Source organism: Triturus cristatus, chromosome 8 (genome assembly GCF_964204655.1).
Source record: "Triturus cristatus chromosome 8, aTriCri1.1, whole genome shotgun sequence".
NCBI lineage: Eukaryota > Metazoa > Chordata > Amphibia > Caudata > Salamandridae > Triturus > Triturus cristatus.
In genome coordinates this window covers 1,424,128,994-1,424,154,447 of record NC_140591.1, presented here as the reverse complement: position 1 = coordinate 1,424,154,447, position 25,454 = coordinate 1,424,128,994, and the positions used below count along the sequence as shown (strand labels likewise).

Below are 25,454 nucleotides of genomic sequence, written 5' to 3'. Positions count from 1 at the left end.
CCACACCCAGGGTTCCAGTCTTTCAGGGACTCCCAGAAGTAGTTTGAAAGGTTTAGAGAAGATTATGAATTGATAAAACTAAGAACGTAGCACTTTAATTATATTCAGTATTCTAGAACGTGACCTTTGCTCTTCTAAATGAATTTCTTTTTAACTAAAAGTGTAACCTCTTAGTGGGATTTGTAGACACTAATGAGTGCTAATCAGGACACTAGTTGCTTTCTGTTCTTAGCACTACGTTTGCCACCTCTGAGGGCAGTGGTCACATTGGTAAAGCCATGGTTCACAAGAGGCAAGCCAGGAGTCGCAATAGAGACCCCAGTCGACCCCAAAATTATGTCCAATGTATGCCCTCTCTTAGAGAGAATTCACGTGGTTTATTTTCGTGCTTGTTTTAAGTAGTCACCTAATGCTTCTTGGTTTTAGATGCAGTAAGTTTGTTTTCTCCCTCTGCAGGCTTGCAACATTCTGGAGAACAGGTTTCCATCGTCTGGTGTTCAGTTGTACATGCAACAATCTCGGACCAGCCTGGACTGTAGGACCGTGGTGGGGTCCCCGTAACTCATGGGATCTGATGTACCAACAGCCTCTTAGAGAGTCCTTGAAGACATCCCAATGACCGCTGAACACGGCCATGTACGGCTTGGAGATGAAACCGCTAGCTATCATCACTTCTATCATACAAGCAGGTCAGATACCAACTCCACCAATGCTCCACCCAGTGCCACAAAGCTGCCACATCCTTTCTAACTGTCCGGATCACTGTCAACAAATTTTCTTCTTGGAGAAGGAATTTGGTCCTGCGATGTTCAATCCACTCCCTCAATGTGGGTCATGTTAAAATCTCTGCGCGAAAGTGGAGAGGTCTATTGTTATGAGACAGAAGGACATGAAGTCAAGGGTTGGCCTCCATGCTTGTAGGGTTCACCCGTAGACCTGCAGATTAAGAGGAACTTGGACAAAATTTTATGTTTGAAAGAGCTATGGGAATAAAATGAAAGGTGCAGAGGAGAACACTTTCTAAGAGTATTTTAGTATATTTAACAAAAATGTAAATAGGCTTTTGTGGAAAGGCAATTTTGTGATAGGTCCATGCGGATCTATTAAAGATTTTAAGGATATCTACAGAACTAAATGTACGTGGAGTGAATCTAGATGAAGGACATTAGTGACGTCGGTGGATAGCTTGAAATCTGCATGGATCTTGACCTCCTGAACCTAAATAGGACCCACAGCTCCTCAGAAATACTTGGGCTCCTTTCATTTGAATTCTTGGCCCATCAGGAGACACTGATCTCTGTTCCTGCGCTTAGAGTATGCAGGTGAAGCCTATAAGGATTCGGGGTGTAGCAGGTAAGATAGCTCAGAGGGCTACGTGCCTACTGCAGTGATCTGTATGCAAACTGCAGGTCTCAAGGTTGAATTCTGCAAGAGCCGACACCTATTATCCTCTTTTCCAGGACAACTGCGTATCATTAAATTACGTAATGTGATGGATGAAACTGAAAAATTATGGTAGCTGGTGCTTCTTAAATCGCACATTCTTATTTTCATTTGTTTAGTCTGTAGTGTTTGTGTTGTGAGCATGTTTGTTACTGAGGCTGAAACAACCTGCATTGGGAACTGGAGGCCCTGGGCCAGGCATTAGTTCATACTTTGTTGTTAACATAGAAGCCATCCATAGGAGCATCCAATGGCAGCCCATAAGGATCAGCTCTATGGCAGAGTTGTGGGGTATTCTCAAGAGATTAATTTACACCCTGTGGTTATCCTAAAAATGAGACCTAGATCCAGCCCTCGACACCCCCACCCATTAGACACCCACGTTTGCTATTAAGGCCTTCATTAGAATATGTTTAAGGGAGGGTGGGAAATTTATCCCACATTGTTTTCATATTTTTCAATATTAAAATGTGGCAGAACAGGCTGGATTGGTTTTAACACACTGAATTTTGCATATTTGCTTCTTTTTTTGGTCCATTCACTCGATACTTTTGAGCAGCTTTGGCCTGCCATAACTTATCAGGCGATAACTGCAAGAGTGTGCGCATTATCTTAGAACTCGGAATTCCGACCCCAGTGCAAACTCTTGAGATCAGGCTTTAGCCCTTCCCTTGTAATGAGGGCCTTAGTGTGCAATCAGGAGTTTGTTAGAGGGTCTCAGGGCGCTGAGGGGGGAGGGGCTGGTGATCCATCTGGGTGTGGAGGCTTCAGTCGAAGAGCCAGGTCTTCAGATCCTTCCTGAACTGAGGTGGAGGGGGAGGGTGTGCCAGGTCTTCAGATCCTTCCTGAACTGAGGTGGAGGGGCAGGATGTTCCAGGTATTCAGATCCTTCCTGAACTGAGGTGGAGGGGCGGGGTGTGCCAGGTCTTCAGGTCCTTCCTGAACTGAGGTGGAGGGGCAGGGTGTGCCAGGTCTTCAGATCCTTCCTGAACTGAGGTGGAGGGGCAGGATGTTCCAGGTCTTCAGATCTTTCCTGAACTGAGGTGGAGGGGCAGGGTGTGCCAGGTCTTCAGATCCTTCCTGAACTGAGGTGGAGAGGCAGGATGTTCCATGTCTTCGGATCCTTCCTGAACTGAGGTGGAGGGGCGGAGTGTTCCAGGTCTTCAGATCCTTCCTGAACTGAGGTGGAGGGGCGGGGTGTTCCAGGTCTTCAGATCCTTCCTGAACTGAGTTGGAGGGGCGGAGTGTTCCAGGTCTTCAGATCCTTCCTGAACTGAGGTGGAGGGGCAGGGTGTGCCAGGTCTTCAGATCCTTCCTGAACTGAGGTGGAGGGGCAGAGTGTTCCAGGTCTTCAGATCCTTCCTGAACTGAGGTGGAGGGGCGGGGTGTTCCAGGTCTTCAGATCCTTCCTGAACTGAGGTGGAGGGGCAGGGTGTTCCAGGTCTTCGGATCCTTCCTGAACCGAGGTGGAGGGGCGGGGTGTTCCAGGTCTTGGCAGCGAGGTAGGAGAACGATCTTCCTCCAGTCCTGGTCTTGTGAATCTGTGGGACGGTGTTATGCAGTGAAAAAGTGTGTATTATGTGCGTGTGCATTGTATGACTGATAAACCTTTGGTTCGTATTCTCCTTATGATTGGCTACATCATGCATTATGTATCTACTTGCAGTACCTATCTCCCATACCCACACCTTGTTAAACTGTGTAATATGGGTGGACTAGGGCTGCATCAGGTAGAAGGTGGGGGTCTAGCGGCGAAACTGCCACCTTTTACAAGGTGTAGACCTGGGTTCTTTGTCTCTTGACTGAAAACTGTGATTATATGCAAATTACTGAACCTCCACTACTGAGGCACCCTTTCTGGAAGTGTTTTGCCATTGTAGCTGAATGTAGGCATGCATTGGGAGTCTTTCTGCTGTCCTCGGGTACTGCAAACCTGGATAGTGAGCTGCCTACAAAGAGAGGGGATTCCCCCTTGCACAGCCCTTTCATTGTAATAGATTCTCCTCCATTTTACATTATTTTGTTCATTTGTCTTTTTATATTGTTTTGATTCATGTCAATACAATAGATTTTGGTTTGCAAATAAGAGAGTCCCACAATATGCACATTAATCACTGATCTTTAATGTGTCTTTTATTATCACCATAATGAGCAATTCATTAATAAAAACAAAATTATTAAAAGAGAACACTTGGACAAGTTTCCAAAGTAATGGATGTCAATGTGAACAAAAAACATGACGACAAATGAATAAAAGGATGTAACATGAAATCGCATTTATTGCAATTAAAGGGCTATGCATGGGGGACTCCCCTCACTTTAAAACTCGCCCACTAGTTCAAATGACTTAAAGCGCCTATTCTTAAATGTGTGAATATATGAAATGAAGTATATTTGTCACTTTGAGAAATGAAATGGAATTGTGCAGCTGGAACGTACAAGGTCTGTGCTCTGTCACCGTGTAATGTAACTCTGGCACCTTTGAAATGTTGCATCAGCTATACTGCTCTAAAGTTAGACAGATGATGTGCACCAGTACTAATATTGTAAGTGTACAAGCCATAAAATGAACAATCTATGCAGCTGTGTCACAGGAAGGTAACAAGGAAACAGCATGTGACAAGCGCATACATTCCCTGCCAGGGAAGACATGCTCTACATCGGACTGGCTGACCTGTTTGTAGGTGACACTATGCAACCAGGGCTTATTTACAAGTCCATTGCGCCACCCGTGCATAACTTTTTTGGATGCTCCAGCGGCACAGTGTGCCTTCCCATATTTACAAAGCCGTGTAAGGTCTAGCCTAGACAGCGCTTGCACTGTTAGGCGATCTGTTGTCTGTACTTTGTGGGGCCTGGCTTTGGATTAGCTTTCTTGACTGTCATTTCAAAATGCTAGCCTGCAAATGGTGAGTGCATGCCCCACCTTTTCTAAAAAGTTTACTCACATGGAGTATTGCCGCGGGGGCGAGCAGCAACACGCACGCTGCATCTATGTGCAGTGCTGACCTGGGAGTGCAGCCAATGAGTGCTTTTTATTGTTGTCAGTACAGAAGGAAATGGTCACAGTAGAAGTCACATCAGTGTGGTACAAAAATTATAATGAAGTTATTCAAACGTCACCATGATAGTAGCAAACCAATGTGATTCTATTCTATTCATCATCACATGATTATTTATAGGCAGCATGATTGTCTGTACATTTAGAAACAATAGAGTGCTGAAGAGGAAGTTCGTGCTGGTGAGGGTTGTAGGAAAGGAAAGGCAATGTGCAATATATACATCAGATATAGCTACAACCTATCCAGCCTAAAGATGGCACATTAATACAAACAAAACATAGCAAATTGTGTGCTCAGAGAATTGATCTCTGTCGTCAATGCATGAAATGTGGTGAGAAAGACCGGCAACGTTTCGACCCCTATATGTCATGTAGGTAATTAGATCCTTATACTTTGGTCTTTATCAGGACAAAAGATTAGTACAAGGGGGAGGAAAAGCAGCGATGGCTAGCAGCAAGAATAATCGGGCCGCAGATAAAGGATTGAGCTCTCATAATTATGAAGTTGGAACAAAAATGAAATTGTGGTGGGCTGTGAGGCCTCATGTTCCAGGAATGGGTAGAATCAGAATGTCATCCATCCGAAAGGGGTGATCAGTAACCTCCTTGGAGGGAGCCTTTACGATAATCAAGCGTACTTGGATTTCTTCGCGCAAGTAGCTCAACTGTGTCTGTTCCCGGGAAATAACTGTTATTGTTGTCGGCTGCTTTTCCATCTCCTCCCCTCTGATTCCCAAATTCCTCATTTTTCTTTGCCTCTCTGACTCTGTCCTCTTTCTCTTTCCTTGACGGGCAATGCGAAGCAGCTGACGCTAGACCGTTATAGGTAGTGTGTTTTTGTTTCACGCTCTTTTAGCTATCTGATATTTTTAGGTATACGCACAAAGAGAAGCAGCAAAAGTGCCTGTAATTCAAAAAACTATTTTAATACAAGCAGGTGGCTGAACTGTTATCTGAGGTTGTGAGGGGTCCCTACATTAATTACTCTATCGTATGAAGCTGTATTGTAGAGCCCGAAAGTATGGCAAAACCGTACCTTCAGTGGGTGCGCGAAAACCTAACTCGAGAATAATAGTGTTGCAACATTATGCATAAAATCGAACACCCAAAAATCTAAGACATAATGGCAGCGTTAAGTGTCACTTTACCCTGAAGATAAGGCCTGTTGGACTTGGCCCTTTTTGCAGGGTCATCCCTGAAGTTTTTGCCTTCATCCTGGTAATTTTTCTGACCTGGTGTTTGTGGTTTTAGGACTCTGGGCACTTTAGCACTGCTGTCCAGTGTAAAGTGTGGGTGTTGTTCTCCACCTCACATGCTTGGAGACTTTCATTTACAACAGTGCTCTCTGTGGTAAACATGGTAAGATTGGACTACACCTGTTTGGCGTATTTATTTTACCTATCAGTCCTTTGTAAAGTGGTATCTCAGATACCCAAGGGCAGTAAATTAAATGATACTGGTGGGCTTCTAGCGCTGATTGCGCCACCCACCAAAGTAGCCTTTCAAACCTGTCTCAGGCCTCTGCCATTGAAGGACCTGGGCGCGCAGTTTACTGCCGCTGTGACGTGGCACAAAGTGAGTGCCACGTCTGTGACCCCTCTTTTACTGCATGTCAGTCACCTCTAAGGAAGGCCCTAGCTAGCCCTATGGCAGGGTGCATTGTAGGTAAAAGGTAGCGATTCAGCTGAAGCCCAGGGATGAACACTTCACAAAACAAATGTATTTCAATGGGGCCCATACAAATTTACCCTAAATGTTCATACACACTCCCTGGACAATCCGCTGGGGGTCAACTTTTGTAATTCACTTAAGTTCAGATTAGTTAATTCCCTGTAACCACAGACAATTAAAAATTAAATGCTTAACTAATTTTCACAAATCCACACTCTTTCCTCTAGTCGATGGACCCTAGTTGAGTTACTTGATGGTGATATTAACATGCTATCTAACTAATTTTGTAGGTCTCAGTGAAATAACCACAGACTCTGGGTAAGATTCAAAAGTTTTGTCTAAGATTTTCAGTCATAAAATGATCGCTCATTAATACAGATTCACAGTGCAAACTCCATCATTCTTCATATTGGAGAGAAAAAATTCATTTAGCAAATACATTCATTGACACAAATTCACTCAACAAATCAAATGCAAAGAGAGTGAATAGATGAAGATACGAAAGATACAAATCAAAAATACATTTGCAAAGAATATGCAAACTTTCAAATAGAATACTATTTACCTATTAGGAATAGCGTAAACCAACCCTCTGGCCAAAGGACTGGTGGGGTTCCCCTGAGTTAGAATCAGGAGACAAAGACTATAGGACAGGATCAGAACAGGGCAGATACTTACTATTCTTCTCTACAAACCCAACGCACGAGGATGCATCCCTCTCTTACACTCTCGCCCTCCTCGATGTTCTTCCGCAATCTTCTAATCTAATCAGGCTGTCATTCGGATCTGAATCTTCCCCGATTTCTCTCTTTATTCCCAGGGGTGTAACACAGGCCCCCGCAGCCCCTGCGTTGCGAGGGGGCCCCGTGCTCCAGGGCCCCCCTCAGTGGAGGAAGCAAGCACTTCATGAATTACCATGAATTAAGTGGTACGCACGGCACGGCCGCCTCCTCATTAATTAAATGGTGCACACACTGACCAGAGGTGTAACAGGCCCCAGCAGCCAGCCCCCGGGCCGCGTTGTGGGTGGGGGGCAGTGAGTGGTCCAGGGGCCCCCTCACTCAGAGGAGGCGGAGCCAGCGAGCCTCTTCAATCAGGACTGTCTTCAATGAATTAAATGGAGAGCACATCTTAATTAAAATGGTGCACATGTCCGCCGAGCCCCGTGACGGGGCAGGACTCTGAGGCTCTTTATTATGGTGCGCGGTGCGCAGATGTCTCTGCACCGTCAGGGTGGGGCATAGGGTGGGCCTGGTGACCAATGCTATACAATCATGCGCATTGCGCAGCGCAATTAAAAGTGTGCGTGCTGCGTGACAGTGAGGCAAGAGGCATCCCAGGACCCAGCCAGACTACTGTGTGAAAGACCGTCGCTGAATTATTACTAGCCGCTGCTGCCTGGCTTGCCAGCCTGAGGCCTTGCCCTGTCTTTGGCTGCCCACTTGCGCCTGCCTGCCTCTGAAGCTGCTGCAAGCTAGGCCGGGAGTGAGTCTGTCTGAGTCAGGAGTGGTTCAAGGCGAGCCGAGGTCGGTCGGAGTGGGGTCTCAGTGAGTGAGGTGGGTGGTGGGGTGCACGATGATCATGAGATCATTGGAATCTGGGCAGCCAATCCAGGCATCATGGGGTCCCGGCCCTGACGGTCGGGAGACCGTAAAAGTAAAAAAACGTAATATAGGCCCTGTTCTGAGGGAGACGATTGCTCCTGCTCCAGTTTGTGAGAGTGAGAGTATGGAATGGATGGTCATGGTTGCGCACCGTCGTATGGCTGCAATGTGCAGTCAAAAAATCTTAATCATATGTCACCCCCCGGCCTCACCGCGGCAAAGTCGAGCGGTTCTGTTTGCTGAGCCATCAAGCCAGAGTTTCTGCCATCACCCAAGAGATAAGTGAGAAAAAGGCCAGTGCGAAGAAACACGAATACCTGTAACTGTGGTCATGTCTTTGAGTGTTGTTCCACCTATATGCCACCCAACATGTGTGTACCTGCCTTGTGGCTGGTAGCAAAATGGTGGCTTTGGCATGTAGTGGACAATTGGCTATTTCTAACATAGTAATCCTTACTTGCTGTGGGTATTCTTGACCACATTTGGGCTGTCCCTGATATTGTACCTCCTTGACATATTGTGGGGATTATTGTTGACTATATGGCTATCCATTGGATACTGGTGGTCCATCCTTGATATCTTGTTGGTGTTAATTAATTGTGGTTCTCAATTGCATAAGCATGCCCCTAACACAATGGTGCCAATCGTTATCTTATTGTGACCATTTATTTATTTATTTGTGGGTTTATATAGCGCTAGAATCGACTCCAGCTGGAGTATCTCTGCGCTTTCTGGAGCCGGTAGAAACAGAGGAATAATAGGAGCTAGATCTCGTTTCTGAACAACACAGTCTTCAGGAATTTCCTGAAAGTGAGATGCTCTTTGCACTGTCTCAGATGAAGAGGAAGTCTATTCTATAGGGTAGGGCCTGCGATAGATAGTGCTTTACTACCGTGTCTAGATTTCTTTGCACGGGGAGTCACCAAAAGAAGACAGTTACTGGACCTAAGTGAGCGACTAGGAACATAAGGAACAAATTTGTTCTGAAGATAAATAGGCCCTTGGCCATTTAAACATTTATGGATCAAGCAGCATATCTTGAACTTAGATCTCTGGCGAACGGAAAGCCAGTGCAGTTTCTCCAGAAGGGGTTTGGACGCAGTTCTTGGAGGAACATTAAGGACAAGACGAGCCGCGGTGTTTTGAATGACCTGAAGTTTGGCCAACACATTTTCGTTGGCAGAAAGCAACAGGCCATTGCAATAGTCTATACGACTCAGAACCAATGTCTGGACCAGAGTTCTTCTAAAAGAGTCCGGTAGTAAGGGAAAGACTCTGCGTAGCAGGCCAATCGTATGGAAGCAAATTCCAGCAGTATGGTTAACATGCTGTCCAAATGACAGGTCTTGATCCATCCGAATCCCTAAACTCTTCACAACCTGTTTGGGTTCTGGAGCTACTCCCAAATCGGGGGGCCACCAATCAGGGGTCCACAATAGTTTGGCTTCCCCAAACAACATTAGTTCCGTCTTACTGACATTGCATTGCAGGAAGTTAGAAGACATCCAATTAGCCACCGCTTTCATGCCCCCAGAAAAGGAGTTTTTAATTTCTGCGGACATTGTCTTAAAAGGGAAGAGGAGCTGCGTGTCATCTGCATAGGATACTGGGATGAATCCATAGCTGCGCATCACTCTTGCCAGGGGTGCCACATAGATGTTAAATAAGGTAGGGCTCAAACAAGAGCCCTGTGGCACCCCTTTAGATATCTCCACCTCCGCTGATCGATATGTGTCCATGATCACTCTCTGGGAGCGCCCCGATAGGAAGCTCTTTAGCCAATCAATGGCTTTATCCTCAATACCAGCGTTCGACAACCGGTCAATAAGAATGGTATGGGACATGGTGTCGAACGCTGCTGAAAGATCTAACAGAACTAGGATTACAGAGAAACCCTTGTCCTGATACATATGTAAGTCGTCCATAACAGACAGCAAGCTGGACTCTGTACTGTGTTTCGGCCTGAACCCTGATTGTGAATAGTCCAGGCCGCCAACAAGTTCGATATGATTGGACAGATGACCATTAACATATTTTTCGATCAGTTTCCCTGAGAATGGTAAAAGGGATATGGGCCTGAGATTTGTTAAATCGGACCATGGGATAGCAGTATTCTTCCTAATCGGCCTGATAAGAGCACGTTTCCATTCTCTTGGGACAATGCCTGAACCCAGAGAAAGATTCACCAACCTTTGGGTCATGGGACACAGCTCGTCAGTCAGGATAGGCATAATCCTGGCTGGGATGATATCGTCAGGGCTACCACTTTTAATCCGTGATACTAGTGCAGATGTCTCTTGTAAGGAAATGGGTGGAAAAAAGCGTAACATAAGTTTATTCAGGTTGGGGTCAGCATCTATTTCCAAAGGTGCCATATCTGTAGTCAGTTTGTTATTAGTGCAAACTATTTTATCATAGATAGTATCTATCTTGTTCGTAAAAAAACAAGAGATGTCATCACACAGCAGTTGGGATGCAAGATCCGAAGATTCACATGCTGCCGGTTTAACAAAGGATTGTAGGACTTGGTACAAAATCCTTGAAGAGTTTCCTGCAGCTGTAATTTGCGATGCAATGTGAGTTTTGCGGGCGACACGAATGGCTTTGTGGTATATAGATAGTGAATTCCAATATTCATTTTTGTCCTCTATCAAATGAGAGGCTCTCCATCTCTTCTCAAGTTTCCTGGCATGCAATTTTAACGTCCTAAGTTGATCAGTGAACCAAATTTCTTGTTTCTTTGTATGTCTGGGTTTGAATTGTTTAAAAGGGGCAATCTTGTCAATAGTTTCCACCATAGCTTTTTCACCGTTTTTTACGGCCGTATCAATATTTTCATTAGAAACAAAAGGTGGGCAATGAAAATTATTTTTAAAAATGGTGTCGGTAATTCTGTGCCACTGTCTACGTGTCCTAGGTAGCTGTTTAGTTCGGGAGGAGATACGTTTCGGGTAGGGAGTAAGGAATTCCACAACATAGTGGTCTGTCCAGTTGACCTGCCTTGCTGGTGGACAAGAGAGTAGCATAAAATTGGAAAATACCAAATCAAGGGTATGGCCCGCCGGATGTGTGGGCCCAGAGTTGCGTTTCACAAGGCCCAATGAGGACAGGTCAAGAAGTAAGGATTGGGCCTCGCAGCAGTCCGACTTATCACAGTGTACATTAAAGTCTCCGACTAAAATAAACTCGCTGTCACTATTGACATATGGGGCAAGTAACTCAATCAATAAGCTGGAGAAATTATTGTACGATCCAGGGGGACGATATACTAGTGCACCCTTTTGGGTATCATTAGATGGCAGTATTATTTTAAAAATTATTCATTCAATTTCAGGGGAGCTTATTTCATCTAAAACAGATATACCAATTTCCTGTTTGTGTACAATTGCGATCCCCCCACCAGTTTTAGTGGGGCGATCTAGCCTAACTATTTTATAGTCACTAGGGACTCCCAAGGTTATGGCAGGAGTGGAGTGTGGTTTCAACCACGTTTCAGTGAGGTAGCATAAATCTGGTTGTTTGGAAGAGATTAGGTCCCAAACTTCAGCACTATGTTTCGAGAGCGACCTAATGTTACACAGGATGCTTTTCATCCCAGAAAGAGTATGGTTACTTCCTGAAACCCCACTAATATCTGGGTCGACAAAAATAGAACAATCCATATCAGATGGATCTTGTGAGAACAAGGTGTTCTTAGTGCGCCGTTGTTTGCTTAACAGAAGTCCATCTACCTCAGGGTGTTCATTTACCCTACCACCATTTATTAATGGTACATTATATCCCTTCAATACCTGAGAGCTATAGGTAAGCCTCATCGGGGGATGCCTTTGTGTGTAGGTATTGACAGTCCCCATGGCCCCTGGCCCCGTCCTGTCGCGGACGGGCGCAGACGGGCAGGTCTTTGGCTTGTCTTCGGCGCCGGCAATGGCGCCCCTCTGCGCGCAACCGCTGCGCGCTTTGGCCGACGAGGGGCTAAATAGGCTGAGTGCAAATCTGTTAGAGCGCTAACCGCTCACCTGTTCCGGGGTTAGTGGGCGTGTCTTGCTCTTGTCCACCCGCCCTCCGCTCAACGGTATTGGCTACCGAGTCGGACCAGGGCGGGTGGGCTGGATCACTGAGCAGAGACAGAAACCTGGCCCCTAGAACCCCTACAGTAGCGGTAAGATCGTAAAAGTGCTATCAGATTAGATAACAGTTAGGCAATTAATTGTGCACACATACACCGCACGATGTGAAATAAAGATACTTCAAAGTGCTATATTTAAAATTTCGCCGCAAGTGATGTTAAAAACTCAATTCCGATTTCACAGTGACACAGTTCTTTCTATTAGTTGCTCAAATGTGCTCCGCTCTGAGAAATTACCTGAACCAAGCGGGGTCGGGGGAACACTGCCACTGTCCTCCCCTTACCATTATTGACTAAATTCTGCCAGATACTTCCAAACGCAGATTCCTCACTTCAGAAGAATGCCCAGGTGCCAGACTGGATCCGGAAACTTTCCTTCAGCAGTGCTCCCATGTGCCACTAGATGGCAACACACAACTCCTTTCGCCCTGGAAGTGATGGAGTAGTGGCGCATATTAACGCCACTTATGTGTGCTGACATCATTTCCTTTCTTTCTGTTCCTTCCGATGTGGGTCCAGGGCTCTGCTCGCTATATTGTTAGCCTTGTGAGGAGCTCAAAAAAAAAAAAATCAAGTGCGCTAGGGAATGTAGTGCCCTTCCAAAACTACAGGTTTCAGACAATACTGCCTGTGAAGAAAACGGATGTTGGACACAGAACCGCACAAGGTGTGTCTCTGTTGTCTGTGCTTGGGCCACAATTTGAAGTCATGTGATAAATATGCCCTCATGCTCTTGAAGGCAATCAACACCGAGAGGTGAACCTGTATGCTGCCAAATGAAAGACGTCACAGCCTTTGCACAATTCCTGCTCCAAGTGCCAATGCCGAGGCACAGTTGAAGTCTTCCAGGAAGTCAAAATAGAAATGCAGTCACAAAAAGAGGGCATGAGGGTATCATGATGTGAGTCATTTACCTTTCAGGTCTCTATTTGCAGAATCGATTCCTCAACTGATCCCAGTGCACACTGAATTTCCCAGGTCATTGGCAAGCTGGAGCTCATTGAAGCCTTCAAGGAGGCCATGTTCCCGATTTTTGGTGGGTTTCCAGTTCTCTGTGATGTGTTTATGGACCCCAAGGAACTGGAGGGGCCCCACTCAGGTTAATGCAGGAAGATCCATCCTCTATTCCATGTGTCCTGAGCCATGTGGCTCTTGGGACCTGTTTCGGGCCCCTAACGACACAGGCTTCCATTTTAACTCCAAGACCTAAATCTGTTCCTTCCGCATCAACACCCCTACTTAACCTACCAGCACCAAAAAGAACCTGGTACTGTTGCAGGGATTCTGCTCATGCACAGAACTATGCGCAGGAAACCAGGACCTCAGTGAATTGTGGTGTACCAACAACTCACCTCAGAACCCAGAACCCCTATCCGACCAGCATCAGTGTCCCATTCGTTATCCGTATTATCTCGGAGGTCCCAATGTATAGACAACCCAGAACAAGCGACTTAGAGTGCTCTCAGGAATGGTGGGAATCAGAAATACCTGTTCGTTATTATTCTCATATCAGTCCACAACAAGAGTAATCGGAGGCACGGTAAAGTTTAAAATGTTTATTTTATAAACTACGTGTCCTAAGATGCAGTGCTTTGGCTAACATAAGCAGACAAATGATTATAATTAAAACCATCAGCATTGTTACAATACCATAGAAAATGAAAGGAGAGATCATTTTACAAATGACAGTGGAATACAGCCACCTTCCCTTCACTAGTAAGCTAATATTATTATACTAATAGAAGGTCTCTAGGCTTGAATGGGGAACCCCATACCGTAAAGATCCACTTAGTTGAATCACATCACAGGATCAGCTTTGCTCTGCTCCTGGGAAAGTTCTTCTCCAGAATGTCTGTGTATAGCATGCAGACTACAATATTTAAAAGCACTCGACTTTCAGGTATTTGCAGCTGTTGCAGCTGTGTGCGTGTTATGGCTAAATAGTGGGCCGATCAACCTGAACTCAAAAACATGCATTGTCTGGCGACCCAGACTGTTTCTTTACACAATGTTCAGACCAAGGTCGCAGCGCACATCTAGGGATGTGAACAACAGACAGTTCTCATGTGAAGAAAAGGCGAGCAAGCAGTTTTCAAATAATAACATGTATCTGCAGTGTCGTGTGCAAAAGGAGCAAAAGTGGCAAGATGGCGTTTCTAATATCTAACGCGCTTATGCTAACATAGCAATGTATGTGTCTAAATTGCTGCCTTCACTACAGTACCAATACCAGTGATAGACACAGAACCGTCTTCAGGTCAATTTCCACAGATGTTGCGCTTCGAGATTGCTAGAATCCTGAAGATCATCATGCACCCTGACTCACTCGGTACCTCCACCAGAGCATGAGCACCAGCAGAAACTCCATTATCTTTTTGAATCTGGTGATAGACACCTCAGGATGCAGATAATGATGGAAGTGATGGAGATGGATTTCTTCCCCCAAACTAAAGAGAAGATGCCTTCTACATGGATGTGTGGGAGGCCAATGTGCTTGACATCTCTCCTGAGGTATCCATTTGGGCCACCAATGGAAAAAAGTACCTCCTTTGCAGTGATTGTCTGGAAGGGTAGCAGAGGCTTTAGATTTACAGCCGCTTTTAGTCGAAACCAAAACAAATATTCTGACAGAAACGTTGCGCCTGTGGCCAGCTGCTTCTGACCCCTTGCTCTCTTTTAACTACCTTGAGGACCACTTGGTCAAGGCACTGTTCCTGCCCACTGGTGAGTAGGCAGGTGGCCAGGCACTACTGACAGGCTCCTGGTGATCTTGATTTTCTTACTAGGCATCCTACTCCAGAGAGCCTTGTGGTTAAAGCCTCAACTGGTAAAGTCAATCTCATTTCATTCCCCATGACACCTGCGGATAGGGAGTCCATGAGCATTAAGTCTTTTAGCAGGCATATGTTTTCCTCCACCAGTTGGCATTGCACTCGATTAATAAATACTACACGACTTTACCCATACTGTGTAGGACATGACCAGCGAGATCTATGTGGCCACGTTGGCTGAAATAATTGATGATGGAGAAGACTTAACCAAATATGTTGTTTGTGCTTGTCTATATACCAGTGATTGCCTGGGGAGTGCAATTGGCGAAGTTGTACTTTGAAGACGCACTTGGATGTACTCTAAAGGATTTTCCAGTGATGTACAGGCCTCCCTCATGGATATGTCCTTTGAGTAACACCACTTCAGTGAGAAGGCAGAATCTGTATTGGAGCCCTTTAAAGAATGTAGAGCTACAGCATGCTCCTTGGCTTTGTTGACTCCTGCCAAAGAGTTCCCACACATGTTCAAAAAGTTCAGAGACTTTTCCAGAGGGCTTGTGTATAGATATAGGCAGTCTTCCCCAGTCCTCTGAAGGTCATTGGTGCATGTCTGGCAGGCAGTGCAGGGACCAGCAAGGGCATCAGGTCCCCCATTCCTCTTACCCTGTTTCAACAGCCACCAAACTACTTTAGTTGCCTTTATCGTGCATGCCCATACAGTGGAGGACAGGACCCATCATTTTCTCCCAGGGTGACGATCCATCACGTCTGACAGACAAGACTTACAAATTCTTCAACATGGCTATGCCCTGCCTTTTCTTTTTGCCTCATTAAATATTCCCCTCATACCAGAGCGAATTTCAGAAGAGCTCCCATCCATTCTGGTGCAAGTGTTACTCTCCAAGGATGCTATTGATAGGGTACCAGACTCAGAAAGAGGAGAGGATTATTGCTCTCACAATGTCCTTGTGCTGAAGGGGGACAAACTTTGGACCTTTGGCCTCTAAATGCCTTCCTGTGGAAGGACAAATACAAAGTGCTCACACTGAACCATAGCCTTTACGTCCTCAACCAAGGCAGCAGGATCGTGTCCTTTGATCTACAGTACATATATTTTTGTGTACCCGTCCTGCAACATGGCAGATGTTACCTGTGGTTCAAAGTAGGCCTGTAGCATTTTCAGTTTCTGTGCTCACTTTTGGCCGTACCAGGGCTACTCAGGTGTCCTTAAAAGGGATGGTGGCAGTCGCTGCCCACCTTTGAAGGCTAGAGCTACCAGTTTTCCCCTATCTCAATGACTGGCTTTTGAAGGCAGGCTTGCCAAAGTCAGACATAGACCAATTCCAGAAGACGGCAAATCTCCTGACATCATTGGGGTTTACTATCAATGAGCTGAAGTTGCACATTACTGCTTTACAAAGACTTAGATTTATTGCATCTATCCAGAACACAGTGCAGTTCTAGGGCCTTACCTATCATGCAACAGGTCCAGGACATTCGGGCTATGATCCTGATATTTCAGCCTCGGTCCTGGACCTCAGTAAGCGCAGGTCTGAGGCTTCTTGGTTTCTTCACCTCCTGCATTCTTTTTGTCAACTATGGCAGGCGGCACATGTATACTCTGCAATGGAATGGAAAGTTCAAATGGGCCCAGCATCAAGGAAATCTGACAGAGAAGACAGCTCACATTCTGCAGTGGTGACTGTCTAAACCCTATTGGTTCATTGCAAGGGCTCCCTCCCTTCCCCACACAGAGTTGACGTTGGTGATTGACATGTCCCTGCTGGGTTGGGGAGGTAATCTGGGAGAGGTGGAGATCAGAGGGCTCTAGTGTCATATGGAAGCCCACCTCCACATCAGTCTGTATGAGTTCCAAGCTCTTTGCCTGCCTCTTAAGGGCTTCCCGAAACTGAGGCAGGATCTCACAGACCACACCACTGACCAGTGGTATTGCAAAAATCGGGTCTGGGTGGGGTCATTGGTCCAGTACCAGGAAGCTTTGTCTCCCTGGCGTTTGTTGGAATGCCAGGGTATTTCCCTGTTTGCCAACTACCTCATAGGGTTCCTGAATGCTAGAGTAGACGAGCTAAGCAGGTCTATGTCTGGCCGATCACAAGTGGTGTCTCCTTCCTGGGGTGGCACTGGGCTTATTCCAACAGTGTGGAGAACCCTGGCTAGATCTTTTCGGCACCATCAGGAACGTGTAATGACAAACATTTTGGCCTTTTGTAGTATCTAAAAAACACTTGCTAGGAGTGGCATTATAGATGGACTGGACACATTCCTGCCCACAGGTCTAAAAAGATCAAGAAGGACTGGGCCTAAGTCATCCTAGTGGCTCTGGATTAGGGCAGGAGAGTGTGGTACCCAGAACCTCTGGACAGGAGTATCTATCCTCCAATCAGGCTACTACTATTGGGAGAATATTCTGTCACAGCCACAGGGCAGGAGTCTCCATCTGAATTTGCACAATCTACACCTACATGCATGGAGATTGAGCAACAACAACTAACTGTGGTTTATGTGAAGTGGTCGATGTCATACTTGTTGTCGGATGCCCTTCCACAAATGTAACGTATGCTGGGCACAGGGTCAAATTTGTGGCTTGATTGCAGACTGTGTTTTAATTGAGTTTGAGGTCGGAAGAAAACCTTTATATATGAATATTGTCCAGGAATGACCTGAGCTTTAGAGTATTTGAGTGTTGCCAGATTATTGGTGTGAGGTTTTTTCTGGTAGCTCAGTAATGCTCATAGGTAGTCATGAGGAGGTATTTGTGAATGGTTGGAGTTTTCTGCTCACACTGCTAACATCATCATACCTAATTGCGAAGAGGTGTAGCACTAGTCCCTAGAATTGACTCGAAATGCCACACTTTTGTAATAATTACTTGTGATCTGTGTGCGACCTTGTTGCTTTTGGAACTGGCCGCGGTCATACATGGCAGATGAAAGATTAATTCCATGTTGTGTCTCTTTGATATTCTCAACTTCGTGGATATCATGGCATCTAGTGGTGGGTCTAGTAGATTCGGAAGCTATTAACTTCGCAACACACACAGGAATTTTACGTCTGGCACTTCCCTCCCCTACCTTCCCTTCCCTCCTTGTTTGCATGCCCTCACCAGTTTCCAGTGGGCGGCAGCAGAACGGTGTAGATTAGAATTCGCCAGCTTGCTCTTTGAGACTACTGAATATGGAGCATCTGATGTCCATTGGATCTTTCAAATTTTTTATATTTTTTTCGTCCATGTAATCTCTTCTTCCTTCCTTCATGCCGTAATTTTCTGGCTTTAAACCAGGCATGTTAAATCACCAATGATTTGTAGGACCTTCCTAGCAACCGGGAACTACCTATAATCTGACAGAGTTAGACTGTATCACAATAGGTTTAATGAGAGCAGGACCGGGTCTGAGGGCGGCGCCGGACTGGGATCCGAAGACTGGACAGGAGCCTGGTAATGCCTGCAGGAGACAAAACAAGCATTTGCAATGCAATCGGTCTCGCATTTGGGACCTTATAAGTATTTATCCATCTAGCACATTATCCTGGGTGCTGCAACCAGCGGCTCAAATTAAGTAGAGGGAGAGGGGAGCAACGACAACCTGTGTAGGAGAAAAAGACGACAGACAGGAATGATTCGGTCTTTCATCCTTCCAAGATTGGTCACCAACACATCACCAGCTCCACAAGACTAATTTACTAATATTGAGGTCAGGGAAGACAAATAGGGCTAACTTGGTCTTTTATCCTTGCAAAGTCAATTAATCAGTGCATGCATTATAATTACTCAACACGTAAGGGGTTACAGGTGGTAAGGTGTAAGAAGAAAGGAAGGAGAGTGGGTATAATTCATAAAATGCATGCGCACACTGCCCTGAGGATGCACATAGGTGCTTGGATGGGTAAACAGTTTGAAAAAATTATTGTGGTTTGCCAAGCACCTCCAAAAGACAGGATTGCTCCTTGCCAATGACCGACAAATCGCATGAAAGATGAGTCAAAAGATAACTGTTATTTACTGAGCTAACATTGAATGACAAGCACTTAACAGAGTTAAAGACTTACTACCCCTGAATGCAAAGGAAGAAAACGGAAGCAGGGAGGAAATGTGCTACCATCCGCCATGGTCTATACAGCCAAATAAAAGTGGTCACAGTTTAAAATCAATTAAATGTAAAATCTTTTTTGGGCAATTTCGGATAACATGCTACTGAAATGTTGCAAAGTAATATCAAATCCATTTAATCTCTTCTGCTATTGTTCTGCAGCCTTGAGTGAACTCTCCACGCCTTTATCTTACTGTCTGTCTATTATACTGTAATGGAACACTGACCCACTCTGAAAAAAAATGACTTGGGGAGTTGGTCATTGTCAAACTTTATTTATTTCCTGGCGTTTATTTTTATTCCTGACCAGGGTCAGCTAATAAAGGCTCACAAACTGAAACCAAGTCACCTAGAGCTACCTACAGCAGGAAGTGCTGTCTATGTTCCGTTGTGGATGTAACTGGCAACAAGCATTTGCAATGCAATAGGTCTCGCATTTGCGAGAGTTTGAGCTATTGGCATTGTAAATGACAATGCCTTTTATTTATGTGTTTTGAAATCCTGCAAGCAGTGTGTAAACACACACATTTTACTATAGTCCTTCCTTACCAGAAGCAAGGTTGGCAGTAAAAAAAAGGTGCAGTTACTGCCAGTCTTGCTTCTGGTGAGCAACTACTATAAGTACAAAGTGCGTGGGCAGTCATTTACAATGCCAATAGATCAAACTCTCGCAAATCTGAGACCTATTGCATTGCAAATGCTTATTTACCCCATGATGAAAATCCGCATTCGCTGCTGTTTTTAGGGCTGGGTGGAAAATGAGCGAGGGGGTCGTTGATCAATACAGTGTTTACAGAGTTGAGGCAAAGATGCATATTTCCGGTGGAATCTGGTACAAATTGGATCTGAAGAGAATTATTCCACTCATTTTGGGATTCTGTTTTTATCCGTAACTTGGGAGTCAATAATTCGGGAAGGGGTGGATGGTCACATGGCACCTGATGATTATTTTAAAAAAATGAAAAGTAATACGGATTGGAGAAATGTGATTGGGGCCACAGAAACGTACATTCTCCAAACCTAGAGAAAAGCCCTAAAAATGGCAGAGCAAGCAAAGCAGTGTTTTTTTCTAGCTCGTATTGTTCACACATCTGGACTGCAGAGTCACATAGCTTTCAAACTAAACGAAATCCTGCCTTGTTTATTTTGAAACTTGTATTCTTTGCCCTAATAGAAGGGGGCGTGATGTTTATACTTTGTGCTGGGGTACAGAAATGCGCAATCTGTTGATTCTCCATCTGATGCAAACACAAGCCGTCAAAAGAATGACATTATTTATTTCACTTGACACCCGAGCCACGAGACGAATACTCTGCTCTCCCAAGTTTAATTGAAAAGAAATCGCGTTCAATATTATTATGAAATAAAGAGAGGGAAACACCCAAACACGGGTGCATTATATTGTTTTAATTATCAAACGAATGGAAACGCCTGCTAGAGGAGGCTGTTTGCAGGGTGGGTGGTATTTTTGGCGGTATTAATTATCAGTCTGAGCTGATTTTACATTATTTGCAGAGCCTGTGCTCTATTGTAGCTCCCCTTTCTTGAGACCACGCCGCTTCCGTTGTCTGGCGGAGTGTTGATTGGCCAGGAAGCGAGCCTAGAGGTGTTGTCATCATTCTGGAGGTCCATTCATCTGTGTACTTGGTCGCTTGACTCCGCATCTTAATAACGGCTGGAGATTTCTCCATTTCCCCCTTGTTCGCTTGTTTGTATTTGCAGCACGCCATGCGCGCTTTAACTTTAAAGAACAGTGTGTGGGACAGGCAGATATTGGTGAAGTGCAAGCGCACATGGCACACTGCAAATTCAAATAAGCAGCCTTAAAAACTATCCATCAACCATAGCTAAAGGTCAGAGGGCACTACACCTGCACTCTGCCGATGACTCCCCAGTGTACACGCAATCACGAAGTCTCATAAGTCGTCTAAAATGCTGCCTTTATCCACTGCCAGCACAGGAAATATGTGGCCGCCTCTTCTTTGCAGAAAGCTTTAATTTCCACATCTGCAAGATAAATTGATCACACAAGTACATTGGCCAAAAAGATGAAGCCCACTTCACGGCCTTTTCTCCGCTGCTCTTCAAAACAAATCACACCACTAACTCAACTAACATCCGTAGTGAGAGATGGTAGCAGGTAGGGACAACACGGGCGTCACCGTGCCTACTCTAACATGCACGCCAGTTTCTTTTACCCTAATCCTGCTACCCTGCAGTTCCACAGGTCAACCCCATCCGATTAACGCCTCACCCAATCTAAGTGTGTAAACCGGGCCTTGTGCGGGACCACACACTGTAAGACCACCACCAGGTGAGAGAGCATTGCTGTACCCTCATACCTGCACAGCCGCTTCCAGCTTTCCCTCGAACGTAAAGTCCACCAGGTCGGGACGCAGGCATAGCGCATAGTTGAGAGGTCGTATGTTTGCCGGGAGTCCCTTGAAAGGCTGCCTCTCTGTCATGTTGCGGGCCTGGAGGAGAAGGAGACGACTGACAGGAGCAGGCGGGATGGAGTGACGATGGAGAACACCCTGCGGACCGACAGCATCCAGCCTAGGAAGAGAGGCGTACCCGTCAACGTCCTATCACATAGGAGGCGCGAGGACTTCGTCATGGCGTCAACCGACGCTGCCGCTCCCCCTACAACAGCGACAGTGTGCTGAACACTATGTAAGATTGTAAGATTGATATATTGCTAATGGTGAACGATTCCGATATTTGCATGATTTAAAAAAAAAATTCCCGGTCTTAAAAGTAAGATCTTAATACCAAAATGGATGTAAATCTGATTTTTTTAAAGTATTTTAAATTGGGACCCATCAATGTTCTTCGTTTTCCATAGTAGTACTCATTACGTTACTTCGATATGCCATCCCTAGCCTCATGCCTAGCGAACCGATGAGTGTTTATTGGCTAACTTTTCTAGTTTCTTAAACATGCGCTCGCCATTGCGTTGTCCTCCCCAGTGCAAAAATAACAACGAGCGACGAGAGTGAGGTAGCGCTTTACTGATCCTGACCCCGAGAGTTTAGACGTGATGGGATAGCCTTGCGCATGCGCCGCTGCCATGTTAACGTCAGGCAGAGATGCGGGACACCAAAAAAAAGTGCGATCTGGCCGAACAAAACTGTAGTTAGTGACCGCTGCTTCCGGACTACACGGAAGTCAGTTTAACATGAACAGCCACTAAAAATCCAGCTAACAGGAGCTGTGCCAACATTCAGCAAATGGCAAGCGGCAGGAGAAAATACCGGCCGCTTGCCAACATATAGAGATTACTTCATGCCTCGTAGAGGCAGCGCATGCGCTGCCCTATGCGAGACCTAAAAATAACTGGTTAGTGAAAACATTGACACGCATTCATCATCACTAATGAATGCAATAAACTTCGTGATGTGACCTGGCAACGAATCTCCACAAAGCTAAAGACAATTACATTGGGAAATAAAACTGAACGCTGCTATTAGCCTCAAAGCTACACTGTAAATTGTTTTTTTTAACTGAAACAAGATACTTAAAATAAATATTAAAAGCCTCACTGAGAGCATGAATGCCTTAGCTCTGTAGTCCAGATCTATTTAACACAGTGTTTCTTAGCTTACAAACATCGCGCTCCACTCATTATAGGGCAAAGTTGAAGTATTTAGATGGCAGTGAGATAAGCAGTCTTGGGGGATTTGATGACCCGGGGATGAAAGCTACGGTGTACACACAAAATTATTATAATTCGCAAAGGAACGAAAACGTGGAGAAGAGAGCATCGCTGAAGAAGGCATTGTCTCGAAGCTGGGCTATTACTTATGGAGGATGTGGCGTTATGGCCAGAGCTGCCAACTTTGGACCTGGGGAATCAGGTTTGAGTCTCCACGTAGGCTCAACACCCTGTGATTCTGAGAAAATTACTTAATCACCCCATGCCTAGAAAAAAATAATGTGTCCTTCTGTAATGCAACTAACAGGTGCTTGTGTAAAGCGCTCCAATACTTCCAGGTCGAGTTTCAGTTACATAAAGCTGCAAAACATAAAAACGTAATGGAAAGTGGGCTCCCTGGACAACTCTGAAACACTGAACATAGACGTTTCTACCCTGCAATATTTAGCCTCTAATCACGTCTCTACTAACCCCCTCGTGATCTGTCACCCTCATACCCGAAAGGCAAGGGAGTTCCACTCTTCAGACTCTTCAGATTCTGGGAGCTGCAGGTCTCCTCCACGGAAAAGACTGATAGCCTTCCCCCCCACTGACCCCAGTGTAAGACTCTCACAACCTACGCTACCTCATCTATTCAGAGCCTTCGGATCGCAAACTGCTGGAGGGCTCACTACATCTCCGCACATTATCGATGCTTGGACTTGACTGTCGCGCTCACTTTAGGACCCCACTCATAGGAACGTATGGCCTGTATTGTCGCTCCAACTATGTCACTGCTAGTACTACATCACGACACGACCTCTAACCCTTAAACGTTCTGATCTACCGGCAGAAGTAGTGAGCCTTCTCTCCCGTCCACTCTGCTAAGACCCCACATAATAAACGGTACTAAGAATAGACAAGAGGGCACTGCAGTTTGCACCACACATTGCACCTGCCATACTGCCAATAATAGTAACACAAGTACGAACCATTACACAACCACACGTGTCACAATTCGGATTATTTCAGTCCTCCAACGCTATAAGAATTGCTTGGGCGGCAGTAATAACCATTGTTAATATATATTGAATTAGTCATTAACTCTTGCTGTATTCATCTCTAAATTAGCTGAATGAGAAACAAACGTGCTTATTGTTGTCCTCCTAGGCAGTTCTTGCCTGCACACACCTTGGGCCCCAAAACTTGATGCGCAGGCAGGTGTGACTGATCCCATCCGCCCAGGAGGAGCTGCAACGTGGAAGAGCCCTGGGGCTTAGGCTCCAGCAGTGAGCGTGGGATGACAGGGCAAGGGGTGGGAGGAGGAGCAGCACCGTCCGGGCAAGGGGGCAGTGGCGCTGTACACCGGCATGGAGGCAGGCAGAGGAAGCCTTGGCGCTGCACACCGGAAGCCTTGGCGCTGCACATTGGTACAGAGACAGGGGCTCAGCCTATGAAGGGTGCTCTTGCAGCCGCACAGGGGTGCAATGAGAGGAGTAACTTGAACGAACACTGTGGCACCGAGGACACTGGCATTCCCGGACTCCGTGCACGTTGCCATTCTGTTTGCAGTCAGGAAGCGCCATCGAGTTCTGCTCGCATAACACTTTTCAGGCACACGACAAACTAAATCATAATACATGTTACTGACTGCCTGTGCAAAAAGAAGATGGACCGAGCAAACGTCAGACCAGCCTAATATAAATTTAACAACAGCGCGCTGCGAGTGATGTGTGCGAGCGCTGACTTCCACATGCAATACTAACCGGAAGCGTATGCGCGATGTAGCACCCTCCTCCCACCTTCAACAAACGCTCTCATTGGCTCCGTGTTCGAGGTGGTCTATGGGGGTTATAGTTTATTTTCGTATCTTTGTCTTTTTCCTCAGCTGAGTATTGACTACAACTTCCGACATGCCAGGATCGCGAGATAAACAAGGGTAAATACAAACATGCCTCGATCTCTTGTCTTTATGGGGCCATGTGTTTGTAAAAGAGAAAAGTCTACGTCACACAAACCTCTTTTCCAATGGCTGGCCACCGTTTTGCATAAACGGTGACGCCGGCAAATGGGAAAGAGAGGCGGGGCTTAAAGCCTGATACTGAAAGCCCTCTAAATCATTAAATCTCGCCAGCGAGAGTGCGCATATGCGCAGCCCAAGCCAGCCGAGACCTAAAAAACATGGGTGAGAGAAGAAAAAAGTGGCGATGGTGTTTACACTGAGAAAAGTTGTTTTTTTTTCTCAAAAGGAGACAGAGACCAGGGAAAGAGGATAAATGAAAACTTAAGAGAGTGAAAGAGGAGAAAAAAGGGACTGTAGAGTATACCTCCATAAAGTAAAAAAAAAAAGGCATGCATATGGTAGCAAAACTAAGGGAGAGGGAAAAGGGTGATGCAAGAAAAACCGCAAAAAGAAAAACATCACATAAAACATTTAAGAGAAATGTTAGTGAGGGTAACATTCAAAATACACAGAAAAACAGGAGTGAAAATTGGGAGTTAATACTAATTTGAAATAAATGAATACGAATTTATGAGGTGCAGTACATTGAGGCAACAGATTAAAAAGATTTTTCACTTTTGGTTCGTTTGAGGCCCACTTGGCAGCACCACCGTTCCCAATTCACTAGAAAAGTCAAGATTGCATGTAGCTGCCCTATAAGCTAGTGCTCCAGAGAAGGCCCTGCTCACCTTCACCAGCTGGCGGATGATGTTATGCTTCACACCACAATCCACGGCCACCACCTTCACAGGATTCCCCTTGCCATAAGACTTTGATATCCTGAATAGGAAGAAATAGGCAGAATCTGGTGAGCGACTCCGGCTGTCAAAAAACAACTGAGTTGCAACCCCTATACTTCTGTTGGACTGATACATCCCCCACCACTGATCCCCCAGATGTTAGCGCCCACTGTGACAGCACTGGTCCCGAAGCACTGTTTGACCTAAAGGCTGATCGCAGCATCACACTGGCTATGTGTGACATTAAAGGTGGGAAGGCGGGTTTCATTGGATTTTCTACGGGGACCCTGCGC

General features: G+C 45.6%; 1 long non-coding RNA gene across 1 annotated transcript in view; it reads right to left on the bottom strand.

The window, feature by feature from the left end:
• LOC146805861 (uncharacterized) overlaps positions 1–25,203 on the bottom strand; it is a 32,943-nt gene extending 7,740 nt beyond the window's left edge. The window contains exon 1 of the long non-coding RNA XR_014967518.1: positions 25,111–25,203. This is a non-coding gene — a long non-coding RNA (uncharacterized LOC146805861). The remainder of the gene's footprint in view (positions 1–25,110) is intronic.
• Positions 25,204–25,454: the final 251 nt, after the last annotated feature.